This window comes from Otolemur garnettii, unplaced genomic scaffold, assembly GCF_000181295.1.
Source record: "Otolemur garnettii isolate 467f Iridium unplaced genomic scaffold, OtoGar3 scaffold00017, whole genome shotgun sequence".
NCBI classification, from domain to species: domain Eukaryota; kingdom Metazoa; phylum Chordata; class Mammalia; order Primates; family Galagidae; genus Otolemur; species Otolemur garnettii.
In genome coordinates this window covers 2,533,376-2,552,563 of record NW_003852412.1, presented here as the reverse complement: position 1 = coordinate 2,552,563, position 19,188 = coordinate 2,533,376, and the positions used below count along the sequence as shown (strand labels likewise).

The 19,188-nt window shown below is 41.9% G+C and overlaps 1 non-coding gene across 1 annotated transcript; it reads left to right on the top strand.

Moving 5' to 3' along the window:
- The first annotated feature begins 8,841 nt into the window (after nucleotides 1-8,841).
- Nucleotides 8,842-8,943, top strand: LOC111723941. Its single transcript, XR_002772346.1, has one exon. It is a non-coding gene; the product is annotated as a small nucleolar RNA U13 (small nucleolar RNA).
- Nucleotides 8,944-19,188: the final 10,245 nt, after the last annotated feature.

Here is a 19,188-nt window from a genome sequence, read left to right as displayed (position 1 = left end):
CCCTGGGCTAAGTGTCTGATGTCACTGTGCTCTTCTCACCTACTGAGCCCTTGCCCAATATCAATCCTCTCATTCTTCTAAGATCTATTCTCTTGGCTCACTGCCGCTTCTTCCCACAGCACTCTGGGGCACAGCACATCATCAAATTTATTGGTGATTTTAATATCCACATGGATGATCTTTCCAGGTCCTTAAGATTTGTTCTCCACTCTACCTCAGCCCTTCACCCCCATGGTCACAGCACCAATAACAGCATCCCTCTGTAACAATGATTTCCAGCATTCCAACTCATGTATCCAACTGCCTTTATACTTTCTTTCTTTTTTTTTTTTTTCAGTTTTTGGCCAAGGCTGGGTTTGAACCTGCCACCTCTGGTATACGGGGCTGGCACCCTACTCCTTTGAGCCACAGGCACTGTCCATCCAACTGCCTTTAATATCCCCTCTTCCCCAACAGGCATTTCAAACGTAGCACATCCAAAATCAAACTCCTGATCTTTCCCCAAAACCTGCTCCAGCTGTTGTCTTCCCATCACAATTAAAGGACAGCTCCATCCTTCCACACATGTGGACAAAAACTTTTATTATTTCTTGTACTCCACATCTAGTCTGTTAAGAAATTCTATTGGATCTACCTGCAAAATCTATCCAGAATCCAACCACATCTTACCAACTCACCACAACCACCATGGAGCAAGCCCCTGTACTAATCTCTCACTTGGGTTATTACAATTGCCTTCTACCTGGTCAAAGCTTCTACTCTGGCCCACTGTCCCCATGCCTAGTCTCTTCTCAACACAGTGCCCAGAGGGGGCCATTTAAAACACAAGTCAGGGCCGAGCACTGTGGCTTGCTCCTGTAATCCCAGTACTCTGGCAGGCTGAGGCAGGTGAATCACTTGAGCTCAGGAGTTCGAGACCAGCCTGAACAAGAGTGAGAACCCATCTCTACTAAAAATAGAAAAACTAGCCAGGTGTTGTAGCGGGTACCTGTAGTCCCAGCTACTCATGAGGCTGAGGCAAGAAGATCACTCAAGCCTAAGTGTTTGAGGTTGCTGTGAGCTGTGATGTCACGGCACTCTACCCAGAGTGACAGAGTGAGACTCTGCCTCAAAAAATAAAATGAAAAAAAGCACGAGTCAGCTTACGTCCCTCTTTCCTCAAATGCCCTCCTCTGGCTTCCTATCGCATTAAAAGTAAAAGCTAAGTTCTTAAGATAACCCATGAGACCCTAGATTTGCTGGGTCCCCCTACACCTCTTCGTTTATCCTGGGTCTTTCTGGCCTCCTTGCTATTCCCTGAACATGGTGGACACACTTCTGCCTCAGAGTCTTGTTCTTTTTCTCACCTCCACCTGAAATATCCTTTCTTCAAGATGTGCACTGCCTTCCTCCAAGCCCTTACTGAAATATCACCTTCTCATTGAGGGCTCCCTGACCACCCTACTTAAAATGACAGCCCTTCCACACCCCGTCTCGCTTTCTTGCTTTAGTTTTCATCCTGCTGCTTACTGCCACCGTTATACTACACACTTTTGCTTCTTTTTTGAGTGTCTGCCTCCACCTGCTGGAATGACAACTACACTAGGGTATGGATTTTTACCTGTTTTGTTCACTGCTGTGTCCTCAATACATAGAACAGTGTCTGACACACAGTGTGTGACAGGGTCTCAGTCTGTCACCCAGGCTAGAAGGCTGTGGCATCACAGCTCACAATAACCTCAAACTCTTAGGCTCGAGTGATCCTCTTATTTCAGCCTTCCAAGTAGCTGGGTCTGCAAGCACCCACCACAACACCCAGCTAGTTTTTCTATTTTCAGTAAATAAAGGGGCTCACTTTTGGTCAGGCTGGTCTCAAACTCCTGAGCTCAAGAAATCCACCCACCTCAACCTCCCAGAGTGCTAGGATTACAGGTGCGAGCACCACACCAGGCTCCTTAATTAATGAGTAAATAAATGAGAACAATTAGGTTTAGGCAGATGCCCCAAGTCTCAGATGCCAACTTAAGCAGCAGAACCAGCCCTCAAACACATGTGTCCAGGCCACCCTGAGCTCTCCAGGACTGCACTTCCCGGCCTCACGTAATCCCATGCTTGGGAAAGCATACAAGACTAGACAGACACACTGAGAAATGTGACATCTGAGAAATGAATTTGTTATGCTCTTATTGGAAAGATAAAAATGAGTCAGCGTGGAATTATTTAAACTATAACAACCTTTGTAAAAAGGCAGACAGGAAATACATCATGGTTTGCAGTCCATTTGTTTTCTATCAACCACTCAACTCTGCTGTTGTAGCACAAAAGCAGCCACAGACAACATGTAAGCAAATAGGCACGGCTGTCCCAACAAAACTATTTACACAAACAGGTGATGGACTGGGTTTGGCCCACAGGTCATAATTTGCTGACCCCTGGTTTAAACCTGTAATAATGTGATTAGGCTGAAGGTCTGTATGTGTTCCAAATCTTTTTTTTTTTTTTTTTTGAGACAGAGCCTCAAGCTGTCACCCTGGGTAGAGTGCCGTGGCTTCACTGCTCACAGCAACCTCCAACTCCTGGGCTTAAGCGAGTCTCCTGCCAGGGCCTCCCAAGTAGCTGGGACCACAGGTGCCCACCACAACGCCTGGCTATTTTTTGGTTGCAGCCATTATTGTTGTTTGGTGGGTCCGGGCTGGATTCAAACCCGCCACCTTAGGTGTATGTGGCTGGCGCCTTAGCCGCTTGAGCCACAGGCGCCGAGCCTATGTTCCAAATCTTAGTCAAGGTGTCAATTTTGCTTTTGCTTAGTTCTGAGTCCACATTGCAGCACTGCCATGGGCTAGCCATGACATTGGGCAAATGACCCAACCTCTGTAAAATTCAGGGTGCCCATCCGTCAAGAGGGATAGATAATCCTGATCTGGCAGAGCTGTGTGAGGCATAAATCAGATAGTGAGTGTAAAGTAGCCACTACATTGTACACAGCAGTTGCTCTGCGGTGATAGTTATTATGTAGTTGCTATGAATCCCCACTACAGTCTATATCCTTGGGGTCAAGGGCTCTCACTTTTTCCATTTTGAGGTCCCCTTAACACCTAGTTCTGGCCTGGAAATATCAATTTCACAAGTGTTTTGTGAAATACAAATGAAAGGGCTTATCATTTTACACAGTGCCTAGTAAACTTCTGAACTTACAAAGTAACACAGATCATTTTTTTTCTTTAACCAAGTCTAGAAGCATTTAAACGTGAGGCTTAAGGACACTGTGGCTGTGGAATTATGATACCAAAGTTGGAGAATAAAGCCAGCCTGGTTTCATCCTGGTTCTATCCTCAGGTCCTGGGGGAAGCTGCAGCTCGTCTCCTGCATTTCCATTCCAGCCTTGCCAGAGCCTAGCTGCACACTGGAGGCTGGCAAGCAAGACTGCGTTTTCCTGACCTCCCTAGAGCTCAGGCTCTGCCTGGGACCTGGCTGCTATGAAGCACACACACCACATGAAACTTACAAAGCCCCAGTTTGGTGGCTTTCCTGCTGGCAGAGCACAGGGTCTCTTTTGCTGGTGCTGATGCTGGCTGAGGCTGAGTGGTCCTGCAGCTGAGCAGAGGTCTACTGGCTCCCCAGCAGAGGAGGTAGCACCCTTGGTGAGCTAATTCTGCAGGATTTCTCTGGAAAGGGCTAGTATCTCTTCTTCTAGCCCAACCAACAAAATGCATTAAATCCATGTGTACTATAACCAACCAGAGTGATTGCTGCCACTTGGGACTGAACCCAAACTGACACAGCTCCTTTATGAGATGCCTCGCTGACCTATACAGATCATCAAATCTCTTTCACAGTGTAGAAGAAACTTAAGATATGACCCCAGACTGGTTCTATTAAATAAGAAGAGAAAGGCTTGTCTTTTCCCACCAAGAGGAGTATGGGAAGGACAGAGGTTTAAACAACTTTAAAGAGAAGCAGGAAGTGAGGATGCTTCCTAATCCACCCTCTCCAGGGCAGCATGCAGAGGGAGAGGGCACAGTGGACGGGTTGCAGCCCACCTGCCTCAGGGAGCTCGGCATGGGCAACAGCCCCGCCGGGGGACTTCTGTGCAGGGGAGGACAATCGCAGAGCCCGCTCCCCTCTGGTCCTGAGGTTTTCAGAACTTTTCATACACCTGTGCGATAAGGTGAAATGCAATTAACAGACTGGAAAAGCATATTGAAAAGAAGAAACTCGGGCGGCACCTGTGGCTCAGTGGGTAGGGTGCTGGCCCCATACACTGAGGGTAGTGGGTTTGAACCCGGTCTCAGCCAAACTGCAACAAAAAATAGCCAGGTATTGTGGCAGGCACCTGTAGGCTCAACTACTCGGGAGGCTGAGGCAAGAGGATCGTCTAAGCCCAGGAGCTGGAGGTTGCTGTGAGCTGTGACACCATGGCACTCTACCAAGGGTAACAAAGTGAGACGCTGTCTCAAAAAAAAAGAAGAAAAAGAAGAGATTATATAGGGTTTTATGAGTTCTGCATCAGGATATTCCACAAATATTAAGGCAACATAATTTTTATATTTAAAAATGGGCGCCAAGATAGTGTGTTTGTGAACAAACTTTTAGTTGTTCAAAGAAAAAGTTCTAACATTGTGAGTAGCTATTACCTCCCAGAGAAATGGTAAGAGAGGGTGAGAGATGGAACCTTCACTTTTTCTGTTATAATTATAGTTCAATATTGTGTGAATTTTAAAAGGAGAACATGGACTTCCTTTGTAACTTAAAAAAAATTGGATTTTGCCTCACCCTCTTCACATTTGTGAAACAGCCAGGTGAGGACAGCTGATATCAAGATTTGTGACACTGTGATCTTGTCCAGGCACTTCATATTCAAACATAAATACATTAATATTCTAAAAGTTCCCCTCCATCACTTCTGAGAAAAAGTAAATTGGTGATGTCAAAACATTAAGTGGGCCTGTGCCCCAGACCAGTGGTTCTCAAACTTGAGCAAATAGCAGGGTCACCTGGAGAGCGCACTGAAACACTGTCTACTGCCCCGCACCTCTGAGGTCCTGGTTCAGTACATCTGGGCGCAGGCCTAAGGACATGCATTTCTAGTAAGTTCCCAGAGGGTACAGCTACTGCTGCTGGGGGGACCACACTTGAAGACCCTGCTACTCAACCTGTGTTAGGAGCATCACCATCACCCAGGAGCTTGTTAGAAGCAGGGTCTCAGGCCTTGTCCAGACCTCTGGAAGCAGAGCCTGCATGCTAACAAGCTTCTGTGCCTCCCACATGTGCGACAGTCAGGAACACTGCTCAGGACCCCAGAGCCTTTAGTCTAGCACTTGGAGATGCCTCCCCTGAGCACAGAGGCTTCCCTGCTCTCCTGCTCAAATCCTGGGCCTATGGTGCTGAGAGACAGGACAGAGGCCTCTCAGTGCTCAGGCCTGGGGCTACGGGCGATCCTGACCATGACAAGGGAGGCCTCAACTACAGCCTCCTGGTGGCGTGGAGCATGGAAACACTTTCCCTCCTTAGCACATCTCCACAGCCTGATGGAGCTCAGCAGTGCCCTGAGGTACATCCTCCTCACCCCTTATCAAGGAAGAGGCTGTGCCCCACTCTGGATGGAGCCCCCAATAGCACCAAGTTATAGATCCCTTAGCTTAGGACCCCCACCTCTGTAAGGCCCTCTCAGAAATGTGTAGCCGGCAAAACTCTTGCTCAAGCAGAATAAAACCCAGCCAAACTAAAGGCCCTTTGGATATTTTCAAGATAAAACAGGCATGATTTCTGCCAATTGATTTTATTTCAGAGCCCATGGGATCAGATGTATGAAGCAAGTCACATGCCAAACCTAGTTACAGTGCCTGACAGTTGTCAAGCTTTCTATAACCAGATCAAACACCATTTGATTAGGTCACCCAGCCTCCTCAAAAACACACCTGTTTCCTGTGGTCCAGTAAGACTCAAAGAAAAGTAAGTGCTTCTCTCTACCCGCAACCAGAGACTTGCCTCCACACCTCCTTCTGCCACAGGGGTCACCTAGCCTATAAGGCTCCATGCCATGCTGCAGGATGTGGCCACATCAGAATGTTAGCTCTTCCCCTAGAAGACAAACCAGGAGAGGAAAATGGAAATTACAAACAAAAAAACAAGCAAAAATTATTTCCGCTAAATACGTAGGTTTTTCTCTATTAATTGACAAAGATGTGCTCCTCCACAGCTCATTTGAAAGGATCGGTGCCATCCCACAGAGAGACAGAGCGGGGTCAACTGGTCTCCAAAACACAGTGCATAGAACTGGATGGCTTGCTGAATGTTTGAACAAAAATCAACTTAAAAATTGAGCAAAATGAAATAAAATAATGATTCCCAGGTGAGTATGCAGGTATAATTCTTCCATGCCTTGCTCTAATTGCACTTAAGAAGAAAAGAAGAAAATCCTAACCCTTATGAACACTACCTCTTGCTGAGTATTTACAATGGGCTAGGCACTGTGCTGACAATTTTCTTTTCTTTCTTTTTTTTTTTTTTTGAGACGAGTCTCACTGTGTTGCCCTGGGTAGAGTGCCATGGCACCACAGCTCATAGCAACCTCAAAATCTTGGGCTTAAGCGATTCTCTTGCCTCAGCCTCCCAAGTAGCTGAGACTACAGGCGCCACAATGCCCAGCTATTTTTTGTTGGAATTGTCATTGTTGTTTAGCAGGCCAGGTGTATGCGGCCAGCACCCTAACCACTGAGCTATGGGCAATGAGCCTGTGCTAACAACTTCCAGGATCACCTCGTTCATTTTCACAACAATCCTCTGTGGTGGGTATTATTCTCTTTTTTTAAGCAGATGGGAAAGCCAAAGCTCAGAGATGTTAATTAACTTGTGCAAGACCATATAGCTAGTAATCTGGGTAGGCTGATTAATCACTGGTCTACACCACCTTCCTATCTTGTGGCCTAATGGGACAACTCTCTTGAGGGAGAAACAGAAAATGCAGCATGGGGAGGGAGATCCAAATGCCTCAGAAAGTAGTGGAGGGGCCGCCTTGCTTTTGTGTAAAGGTAACAATCACCACACATACTTGTAGTGTAGTATATTTTAAAGCATGTTAAGAAGGTCCATATGGCTCATGTGTTATTTTGGTTAATAGGGAGGCAGTCACTCCATCACTGCAAGAGGAAACAAAGACCTAACCCAGTTCATCATGGCCGCCAGCTGCAGAAACAATTCATTTGGTCATGACCCAAGTGTTAGTGCTGACTGCTTTGACGTGTGAAGAGGCTCCAGGTCATCAGCCCAGATTGACAGCACAAGGAGACTTTCTATTTCTCAATCCTGCTATCTATGAGACTCATTCTTCATTGCCAGAATGACAGATTGCCTTGTGTCATACTAAGGGGAAAACACATGCACACACACACACACACATACAAACAGGTAATGCCTCAAAGAAGCCCAGCTTCATGCGAAAAGCATAAAGTAATATAAATTAAGAAACTCTGTTTACATAGACAATTTCAAATGGAAAAAGAGAGCTGGTTTTTATTATTAAACCAAAGGATGATTTAAAACATGTTAGAGAGTTGGCAACCTCACCACAGAATCATTTTTAAACGCTGACCTCAGAACTTTAAGTCAAACATAATTCACTAGAGAAAAGAAATCAATGCCACTCATGTATCAAGTACAGAAACCACCCATACCATAAGAGTTCAAGAGAGCTAGAAGGGCAGTGGAAGGGCGAGTGGGACTGTGGTAAAGAAAAGCCAGCTCAGTGTTTAAAACTGGCCTCAAAGCAGATGTGATATGGCATAGTCATCACAAATTTGGTCAAATGTCTTGAGACAAAATAGAGCTAAGAAAATTAGAACTATGAGCCAATTCATGAATGGACATAATAAAAAATGATAATTTCTTGAAGATCTACTATGCACCAAACCAGATAGATAATATTTCCATTTTACCAATGGAAAAATAAGTTTAAAAAGATTGAATAACTTACACCAGATGCCACAGATGATAAATAGGAGAACCGTAATTCAAACCAAAGTTGAGTGGAATACAGACCCCTGCTTGTTTTAGATTATATTGGAAGTGGTTACAATTCTTTTAAGACTACAAACTGGGAAATGGCATCCAATCTGAGGTATGCCTGAAGCAAACACTGTTGGCGACCTGTCCAGCATTCATTCTCCCTTTCCTCCTTCTTGCCCAGACCTTGATTATGGAAGATATTGAGTATCTAATTTCTAGTTCCAAAGGGAGTTCTGATTGACCTAAGATGATCCTTAGTTAGTATTCTCTTAGCCATTGTTATTTGCCGAAGGGTGAGCACATGACCTGAGATGGCCCAGCTAGACTGAGGAAAGGAGCATATATCCAGTGCTCGGGAGACCCAACAAGGAAAAGTGCTGCCCTTTGGCTACTGGTAGCCATATTGGGCCTGTGAAGAGAACTGCTTAAAGACAAAGCCAAGTGATGGCGTTGTGGTAATACTAAAAACAAACTGGGTTTGGGGTGGGGAGAACTATCGAACTGCTTCTTAACCAATTTTGGAAACTGTCATACTTCAAAATTTCTTACGTGAAATAAATTGTATTACTATTTTTAACTAATTTAAGGCAAGGTTTCTGGCACCGGCGTAAGAAAGCATCCTAAGTTATATTGGCTCCATGACCAAATTACCTTCTTGAATACCCTATCAAGTTCTGAATTACTAAAAATTCAGTCCTTTGAATGTTTGTGTTCCCTAAAAGGTAATAGGTAAGTAACTATGTAATTTTGGAGAGGGAACTAATTTTCTTAGCATTGACCCAACAAAAATGAAAAAGGAAAATACTTTCCTTTGTAAGGAAAGTACTAACACATTTAACTACATAAAAAATTAAAATGATCCTTTTGTGGTTCACAAGCATAATGATTAGGTTTTCACATTCCTGTAAAATGTGACTCCCTCAAACCTTGTTACAACATTGTCACGTTATCCATCTAATATGAAAAGAAAAAGTTACAACCCTTGGTTATAGGAGTGTGCTAAATAAAATTTAACAGGAAATGACAAACTGGAGAACTTTTTTTTTTTTTTGAGACAGTCTCACTCTGTCACCCTGGGTAGAATGCCCCAGCATCATAGCTCACAGCAACCTCAAACTCTTAGCCTTGAGCAATCCTCTGGCCTCAGCCTCCCAAGTTGAGACAATAGGTGTGCACCACTATATCCAGCTAGTTTTCCTATTTTTGGTAAAGACAGGGTCTTGCTCTTGCTCAGGCTGAGCTCCTGCAATCCACCCCCCTCAGCCTCCCAGAGTGCTAGGATTATAGGCGAGAGCCACCATACCAGCCTGAAGAACAATTTTTATGTGTACAATACAAGGAATTAATATTCCTTCCATATAAAAAACTATGAAGAAAAGAATTCTCCAAAAGAAAAATACACAAAGGATATGAACAAACATTGGTCACTAAATAGACTTTTTAGTATTTAATTTACTTGTAATCAAAGGAATACAGATTCAAATGCAATACTATCTTCATTTACCAAACTTGAAATTTTTTTTTTTTTAGAGACAAGAATCTCACTTTATCACCCATAGTAGAGTACCGTGGCGTCACAGCTCACAGCAACCTCCAGCTTTTGGGCTTAGGCGATTCTCTTGCCTCAGCCTCCCAAGTAGCTGGGCCAAACTTGCAACTTTTTCCTCAATAAGGGTCTGTTGGTTAACAGCCAGGTATCCCAGCTCTCTTCCCTCTTTATCAGGCTAGCCTCGGCTTGCTACCATGACACAGGCAAGGGCACCCACAACGCCTCTTGACCCTGGCCTCAGAACTGGCCAAAACTACCCAAAGGCCAGCAGAGATTTGAAGAAAATTACACTGCCCCTTGATGGGAGGACTTTCAATATCTTATTTCGAAAGTTGTGGTTACAGAAAAAGGTACAGAATTGGGGCAAATTTTCAATCAATCTATCACAAATATGTACTACATTATCCCAGTTTATGCTCATCAAAAACTGTATGTGATATACATGGTAGGCCCAGCATGGTGGCTCACACCGGTAACCCCAGCACTTCAGGAGGCCATGGTGGGCACATTGCTTGATTGAGGTCAGGAGTTTGAGACAAGCCTGAGGAAGCAAGACCCTTGTCTCTACTAAAAATAGAGAAATTAGCCTTGTGTCATGGCACATGCCTATAATCCCAGCTATTCAGGAGCCTGAGGCAGGAAGATCACTTGAGCCCAGGAGTTTGAGATTGTAGTGAGCTAAGACGATGCCACTAAATTCTACCCAGGGTGACAAAGCAAAACTCCATTTCACAAAAAAAAAAAAAAAAAATGTATGTGATCTATGCAGATATACAGATGGGTAGGCCAGCAATTGAAATCTATACCTAATTGAACTGGCGCAACACAAAAGAGAATATCTAAACAGCCAACACATCTATGAAAAGATGCTCATAGCTAGTCACCATGAAAACGTAGGTTAAAACACAATGGGACACCACTACCCTCCCACAAGAATGGATAACATTTAAAACAAAAAACAACAAAATGCCTAACAATGCCATGTGTTGATGAGATAGGTAGTTACTGGGATTCACACATTGCTAGTTTTTTTTCTTTTTTGTTTTTTATTGTTGGTGATTCATTGAGGGTACAAAGAATTAGGTTACACTGATTGCATTTGTTAGATAAAGTCCCTCTTAATATTGTGTCCCACCCCCACGAGGTATGCCATACACTGTGACCCTCCACCCCTCCCTTCTTCCCCTCCCCCCACTCCCTTATTCCCCTACTCACCCTTCTCCTACTGCCTTCATATTAGAATTGTGTACACTGGATTCTTGTGATGCTTTACGAAGAAGAATGTGTTCCAACTCCATCCAGGTTAATACAAAAGATGCAAAATCTGGGGTGGTGCCTGTGTCTCAAAGGAGTAAGGCACTGGCCCCATATACCAGAGGTGACAGGTTCAAACTCAGCCCTGGCCAAAAACTGCAAAAAAAATAAAAATAAAAATAAAAAGATGCTAAGTTTCCATCTGTTTTAATGGCTGAATAGTATTTCATGGTATACATATACCACCACACCTTGTTAATCCAATTCTGGCTTGGTGGGCATTTAAGCTGTTTACACATTTTGGTGATTATAAATTGAGCTGCAATAAACAGTCTAGTGCAAGTGTCCCTATGATAGAAGGATTTTTTTCCTTCTGGGTAGATACTCAGTAAAGGGATTGCAGGATCAAATGGGAGGTCTAGCTTGAGTTCTTTGAAGATTCTCCATACTTCCTTCCAAAAAGATTGTATTCGTTTACAGTCCCACAGACAGTGTATCCACACCAGCATGGGCAGCTTGGAGAGTGTGATGTGGGCCATTCTCATTGGGGTTAAGGGATATCTCAGGGTAGTTTTGATTTGCATTTCTCTGATGATTAGGAATGATGAGCATTTTTTCATATGTTTGTTAGCCATTCATCTGTCTTCTTTAGAGAAGGCTGTATCCATGTCTCTTGCCCAGTGACATATGGGATTGTTGGGTATTTTTTTCTTGATTAATTTGAGTTCTCTATAGATTCTAGTTATCAAGTTTTTGTCCAATTCATGATATGCAAATATCTTTTCCCATTCTGAAGTTGTCTGTTTGCTTTGGTTGTTATTTTCTTAACTGTACGGAAGCTTTTCAGTTTAATTAAGTCCCATTTGCTTATTTTTATTGTTGTTGCAATTGCCACGGAAGTTTTCTTCATAAAATCTTTCCCCAACAAATATCTTCAAGTGTTTTCCCCATATTTTCTTCAAGGATTTTTATTGTTTCATCTTTTATCTTAAATCTTTTATCCATCTTGAAAAAATTTTTGTTTCATCTTTTATCTTTAAATCTTTTATCCATCTTGAAAAAAATTTTGTAACTGGTGAGAGGTGTGGGTTCAGTTTCAGTCTTTTACATGTGGTTATTCAGTTATCCCAGAACCATTTATTGAATAGGGATTCTTTTCTCCAGTGTATGTTCTTGTTTCATTTACCAAGGAGCGGGTGGCTGTAAGATGTTAGTTTCATCTCATGGTTTTCTATTTGATTCCAAATGTCAATGTCTCTATTTTTGTGCCAATACCATGCTGTTTTGATCACTATGGCCTTGTAGTATTGCTGAAAATCTGGCAGGGTGATAACCCCAGCTTTGTTTTTATTACTAAGAATAGCCCTGTCTATATGAGGTTACTTCTGGTTCCATAGGAAACAAATATTATTTTTTCCAAATCTTTTTATTTTTTTTTTTTTGAGATGGAGCCTCAAGCTATCCCCCTGGGTAGAGTGCCATGGCATCATGCTCACAGCAACCTCCAACTCCTGGGCTCAAGCAAGTCTCCTGCCTCAGCCTCCCAAGTAGCTGGGACCACAGGCGCCCGCCACAACGCCCGGCCATTTTTTGGTTGCAGCCATCATTGTTGTTTGGCGGGCCCGGGCTGGGGATTCGAACCCGCCACCTTAGGGGAATGTGGCTGGCGCCTTAGCCACTTGAGCCACAGGCACCGAGCCATTTTATCCAAATCTTGAAAGTATGATTATAGCATTTTAATGGGGATTGCATTGAATCTGTAGATGACTTAGGGTAGTATAGACATTTTCACAATATTGATTCTTCCCAGCCATGAGCATGATATATTCTTCTATTTGTTGATATCTTTTGCTATTTCTTTTCTCAGGGTTTTATAATCTTCTTTGCAGAGGTCCTTCACCTCTTTTGTATGTATATTCCTAGGTATTTCAATTTTGTGAAGCTACTGTGAAGGGAATGGTGTCTTTGATTAGCCTCTCATCTTGGCTATTACTGGCATATACAAAGGCTACTGATTTATGGACATTGATTTTATATCCTGAGACATTGCTGTATTTTTTGATCACTTTCAGGATTCTTGTGGTTGAGTCTTTGGGGTTCTCTAAGTATAAGATCATATTGCTGGCAAAGAGGGAAAGTTTGACTTCCTCTGCCCCCATTTGGATGTCCTTTATTTCCTTCTCTTGCCTGATTGTATTGGCTAGAACTTCCAGCACTATGTTGAATGCTAGTGATGACAGAGGACAACCTTGTCTGGTTCCAGTTCTAAGTGAAAAAGCTTTCACTTTTACTTCATTCAGTATAATATTAGCCATGAGTTTGTTGTAGATGTCTTTGATCGGATTCAGAAATGTGCTACCTATGCCAATATTCTTAAGTGTTCTAATTAGAAAAGGATACAGAATTTTATTGAATGCTTTGTCTGCATCTATTGAGAGGATCATACAATCTTTGTTTTTGTTTTTGTTGATATGGGAACCATCTAGATCAGGGCATTTTTTTGTTGGGAAAATTTTCATTATTTCTTCCATCTCAGTTCTTGAAATCAGTCTGTTTAAGAGATTTATTTCTTCTTGATTAAGTCTAGGGAGAGGATATGACTCCAGATATTGATTTATTTCCTCCACATTGTCAAATTTCTGGGCATACAGTTTCTTGTCGTACTCAGAAATGATCTTTTGTATCTCTGTGGCATCTGTTATTATTTCCCCTTTATCATTTCTGACTGAGGTTATTAGAGATTTTACTTTTCTGTTTCTAGTTAATCTGGCTAAAGGTTTATCAATTTTATTTATTTTTATGAAAAAACAACTTTTTGTTTTGTTAATTTTCTGAATGATTCTTTTGTTTTGAATTTCATTGATCTCTGATTTAATTTTGGTTCTTTTCTTCTGCTGAGTTTGAGATTAGATTGTTCTTCTTTTTCCAATTCCATAAGATGGTTCATGAGTTTGTTGATGCCCTCTCTTTCTGTTTTTTGAATGTATGCATCTAATGCGATAAATGTCCCTCTTAAGACTGCTTTTGGCCAGGCACAGTGGCTCATACCTGTAATCCTAGCACCCTGGGAGACCATGGCCTTGTCCCTCAAGGCTAGGTAAGTCTCTTAGAGACATCATATGGATGCCTTGTGCTTTTTTATGCAATCATCCAGCCTATGCCTCTTCAGTGGTGAATTCAGTCCATTGACATTTTTTCAGAGATAAATTGATAAATGTGATGGAGTTCTAGTAATCTTTTTTTGTGACAGGCCGTTATGTAGTTTTATCCTTTGGGCCATTGTGGAAGCTTAGTTTTGATTTTTAGCTTCTTTAGTTTACTTTAGTGGTGGTCCATTGTGGTACTCAGGGTTGAGAATAGACCTAAGTATTTCCTGTACAGCTGGACTTGAGGAGAATTTCCTCAGCATTCGTATATCCATAAAAGATTTAATCTTTCCATCAGTTTTAGCTTAGTTTAGCAAGATACAGAATTCTGGGTTGAAAATTGTTTTGTTTAAGAATGTTGAAGGGGGATGACCATGCTCTGCTGGCTTCAAAAGTTTCAGTTGAAAAGTCTGCTGTCATCCTAATGGCTCTGCCTTGTAGGTCAGTTGGCACTTACTCCTGGCTGCTTGCAGAATTTTTTCTTTCATCATGACTTTGGACAGGTTCATTACAATGTGTCTTGGAGAGGCTCTGCTTGAGTTGAGATGACCTGAGGTTCAATATCCATCAGAAAGGAGTGTGTCAGTGTGTTTGTTAAAACTTGAGAAGTTTTTATTATAACGGTCTCCATTTGGGCTTCCATTCTTTTGGGACAATCTTCTTCCCCTTCAAGAATCCCTATTCTTCATATGTTTGAACACTTCATGGAGTCACATAGTTCCCTAAGCACCTCTCTCTTATTTTCTGCCTCTTTAACTATCTGGGTGAACTCAAAAACTTTATCCTCTAACTCTGAGGTTCTTTCTTCTCCATGGTCTAACCTATTTTTTATACTTTCTACAGCACCTTTATATTCCCTGATTGTGTACTTCATTTCCTTAAGCTCTGCCATATCCTTTTTATATTCTACACACCTCTTCTCTGACTTTTGGCTCTCATCCATTTTCTCATCCATTCCCTTTATCGTCTTTATCATCCATATTTTAAATCCCTTTCTGCCAAGTCCATTTATTTTTTATAGGTGGAGTCTTCCATAGTAGCTGCCTCATAGACTCTTGGGGGAGTTGCTCTGTTTGGGTTTTTCATGTTGCCTGAATTTTTTTGTTGGCTCCTTCTCATGTGTTCTTTCTTCTTATTCACTTGCTTGTCCTCCTTCCTTCTCCCTGCCTCCTTTGCTTCAAATTACCTTGTCTCAGAGCTTAGGTCTTGAAGTGGCCTCATCCTGAGCAAAGCCAAACTCTTCATCATGGCCAAATGAACAGAAGTCCATGCTCTTGATGAAACGATGTTGCATATGTCACTGGGACTCCAGGTGGCACTGTGGTGTTTTTTGAAGACAGCACAGCCAGCTACCTCTATAGTCCTTATTCCAAACTTAGTTGCCTTTTGTGATTGCCTTGCTCTGCCCCTTAGAGAACCACTTTGAAACTTGTCCATTTCTAGTTAATTAAATATGCACACCCTATGACCTAGCAATTTCACTTCTTGGTAAATCACACAGAAGAAAATGCATGTATATACATCAAAGGACATGTTTAAGAATATTCACTGTGGCTCAGCACCCGTAGCTCAGTGAGTAGGGTGACAGCCACATACAACGAAGCTGGCAGATTCAAGCCCAGTCCAGGCCTGCTTAACTGTACCCAAAATATAGCTGGCATTACGGCAGGCACCTGTAGTCCCAGCTACTCAGGAGGCTGAGGCAAGAGAATTGCTTAAGCCCAAGAGTTCAAGGTTGCTTTGAGCTGTGACACCATAGCACTCTACTGAGGGCAACATAGTGAGACTGTCTCAAAAAAAAAAAAAAAAAAGAATATTCACGGAGCTGTATAAGTGTATAAATAACCCAAATCAACTTAAATGCTTATCATTGTTCTAAAGTCAGACTGAGCACTAGATCTCTCTCACACACACAGACACAGAACAGCACTCTAAGGCTTAGAAACCATAACCTGTTTAGCAGGGCCAGGTGCAGTGGCTCAGGCCTATAATCCCAGCACTCTGGGAGGCCAAGATGGGCAGATTGCTTGAGCTCAAGAGTACAAGACAAGTCTGAGCAAGAGTGGGACACTGCCTCTACTAAAAATAGAAAAATTAGCCTGATGTTGTGGCAGGCACCTGTAGTCCCAGCTACTCAGGAAGCTGAGGCAAGAGGATTGTTTGAGCCCCCAAATTTGAGATTGCTGTGAGCTATGACAATACCACAGCACTCAACCCCAGGGCAACAGAGTAAGACTCTCTCAAAAATAAAATAAAATAAAAGGCTTCTTAGACACTTGCAGCCTGAACCCCAGTAGGTCAATTGCCTGTTAATATACATTTTAAATGATTGTGATTAATTTAGCATAAGTGCAGGTATATGAACATTCCAAAGAAAAAAATAACAATAAACTCCACAGAATTTAAACAACAAAGTCTCAGAATAGTCACGGTGTTCAATATTAAATACAAAAATACTTGGAATATGAAGAACCAGGAAACTCTCAAATTCCATGGAAATGACAAGCAGCAGATGCTAACACAGAGATGACACAGATATTGGAATTCTCCAATAGATTTTAAAGCAGCTATTATAAAATTCTTTCACCAAATAAGGGTAAACATCATTGAAATGAACAGAAAAAATTCATCAAAGGAATAAAAGATAGGAAGAATAGCCAAATGGAAAATTTCAAACAAAAATTTACAATAACTAAAACTAAAATCTGACTAAAGTGGCTTAATAGCAGAATGGAGATAGCAGAGGAATGCATTAGAGAACATAAAAATAAATCAATAGAAAGTATACAATTTGAGCAACAAAAAGAAAAAAAGATCATAAAAGATCAGAGTCCACAGGATAATACCAAAAAGTCTAAATATTCATGTCATCAAAGTTCCAGGAGAGGAAAGAAGGTAGTGTAAAACAAATATTTGAAGAAATAATGGCTAAAAACGTCCTGAATTTGGTGAAAGACACAAATTTGATTCAAGAACCCCATCAGGATAAACCCAAAGAAATAACACCCAGATGAGTCATAATCAAACTTTTGAAAGCTAAAGATAAAAACAAAAAAACTTGGCTCGGTGCCTGTAGCTTCAGAGGCTTAGGTACCAGCCACATACACATGAGCTGGCGGGTTCGAATCCAGTCCAGGCCCACCAAACAACAATGACGGCTACAACCAAAAAATGGCCAGGCATTGTGGTGGGTGCCTGTAGTCCTCCTACTTAAGAGGCAGAGGCAGGAGAATTGCTTGAGCCCAGGAGTTGGAGGTTGCTGTGAGCTGTGATGCCACAGCACTCTACCCAGGGCAACAGCTTGAGGCTCTGTCTCAAAAAAAAAAAAAAAACAACTTTGAAAGTCTTAAGAAATGCACTACTTACAGGAAACAACAATTTGAATAATTTTAGATAGCTCCTTAGAAACCATGGGAGCAAGAAGGAAGAAGAGCAACATTTTTAACTGTTGAAAGAAAAGAACTATCAGAATTCTGTGTCTAGGATAATCTCTCAGGACTGAAGGTAAATAAAGACATTCTCAGATAAAGGAAAAATAAGAAAATTCATCTCTAACAGACTATTTCTGAAAGATAAAGGAAGTTCTTCGGAAAGAGAAATGTACACCAGAAAGAAACTTGGATATTCAGAATAAAGAAAAGAGAAACAGAAATGGTAAATGTCATAAACTTTTTCTCTTGAGTTCTTTAAAATATGTGTGAGGGCTTGGTGCCTGTGGCTCAAGTGGCTAAGGCGCCAGCCACATACACCTAAGGTGGCGGGTTCAAATCCAGCCCAGGCCCGCCAAACAACAACGGCTGCAACCAAAAAAATAGCTGGGCGTTGTGGCGGGCGCCTGTGTTCCCAGCTACTTGGGAGGCTGAAGCAGGAGACTCGCTTGAGCCCAGGAGTTGGAGGTTGCTGTGAGCTGTAATGCCACAGCACTCTACCCAGGGGGGCAGCTTGAGACTCTGTCTCAAAAAATAAATAAATAAAAATAAATAAATAAATAAAATATGTGTGAGAGTTTAAAACTGCTAACATTGTCTGATGGGGCTTTTGTTGTATGTAGGCCTAATATATAACCAAGGCAGAAACAGGGGAGGGTTAGGGGCCTGTGTGGCGGTGACTTTGGAATAGAACTTTATTAATGAAAAGACTGTGTTCTAAATATGAACTGGGAGCAGGGAGAGGATTCTCCAGACCACAGAAGGTCCTATTATTACAAAAAGGCCTGTTCCCATCTTCACCTACCAAAATCCAACTTTATACATCCTTCCTTCCAAATCCATGAAGGCTTTGTGAAGCCTTTCTCACCTTCTTCCTATCCCCTTAGTATTAGGTTTATAACTCTCCATGGGTTTTTTAAATAAATAATAAATGGTAATAATAATAGCAGCAACCATCTAGTAAGTATCTTCTTTCTACTAGATACTGTGCTAAGTGCTTTACAAAAATTATTTCTAATTTTTACAAAAACCCTGTGAGGTAGATAATATTATCTGTCCCTCCTCTTGACAAAAGAGGAAACAGGCTCAGTGTGTTACAGTGATCTCTCTTCTCCATTCACAGACCAACCTAGAATAATCTTAGCAAGGTGCTTCTACTTTGATCCCTGAATTCTACAACTGACAAAATGCGATTAGTTTAGTTTATAATTGAGTTCAACTCATAGACCCAGAAGAAGTACAGGCCAATAAAAGTGTTGTGAACTGGTAGGTCTTGGCTACGACTCTTAGGCCTCCTCTTGGATCCCAAATAACATGCAAGAAAGGGCTGAGATTGTTGGAAGGAGTTTTGTGCAAACTGCAGAGCTATTCTTGATTCTCACTGAGATCAGGATAAAACAATTTACATTTCCAAGAGTCAATACCTTTCAACGACCTTGCTGCTGAATACTTACTGTGAATTTTGCACTATAGCATAGTCCAAGTTCAAAGTAAAATGGATCTATCTCAGTAATACATGTTGCAGCAAAATCAGTTTCTATGACAAACGGCCTGAATCCTGTCTTGTCTTGGGGCAATGTTGGCAGCTCTGTCTGAGCACAGCATATTCATTCCTTCAAGGCCACACAGCTCTCTGTGGGCCACAAAGTACTTGTTATCTTTGAATGTTTTAGGCTGAGCTGCGGTGTGTAGGAAGGAAAGCGTAACTGACCATTTATTTGATCATAGTATCTGAGGGGATTTTTCACGGGTCCTGAAGAAGTGGAATTTGGACTTGTGGAAATAGGATTGGAGGGGATGTGTGCAGAGGACATTTCTTTTTTTTTTT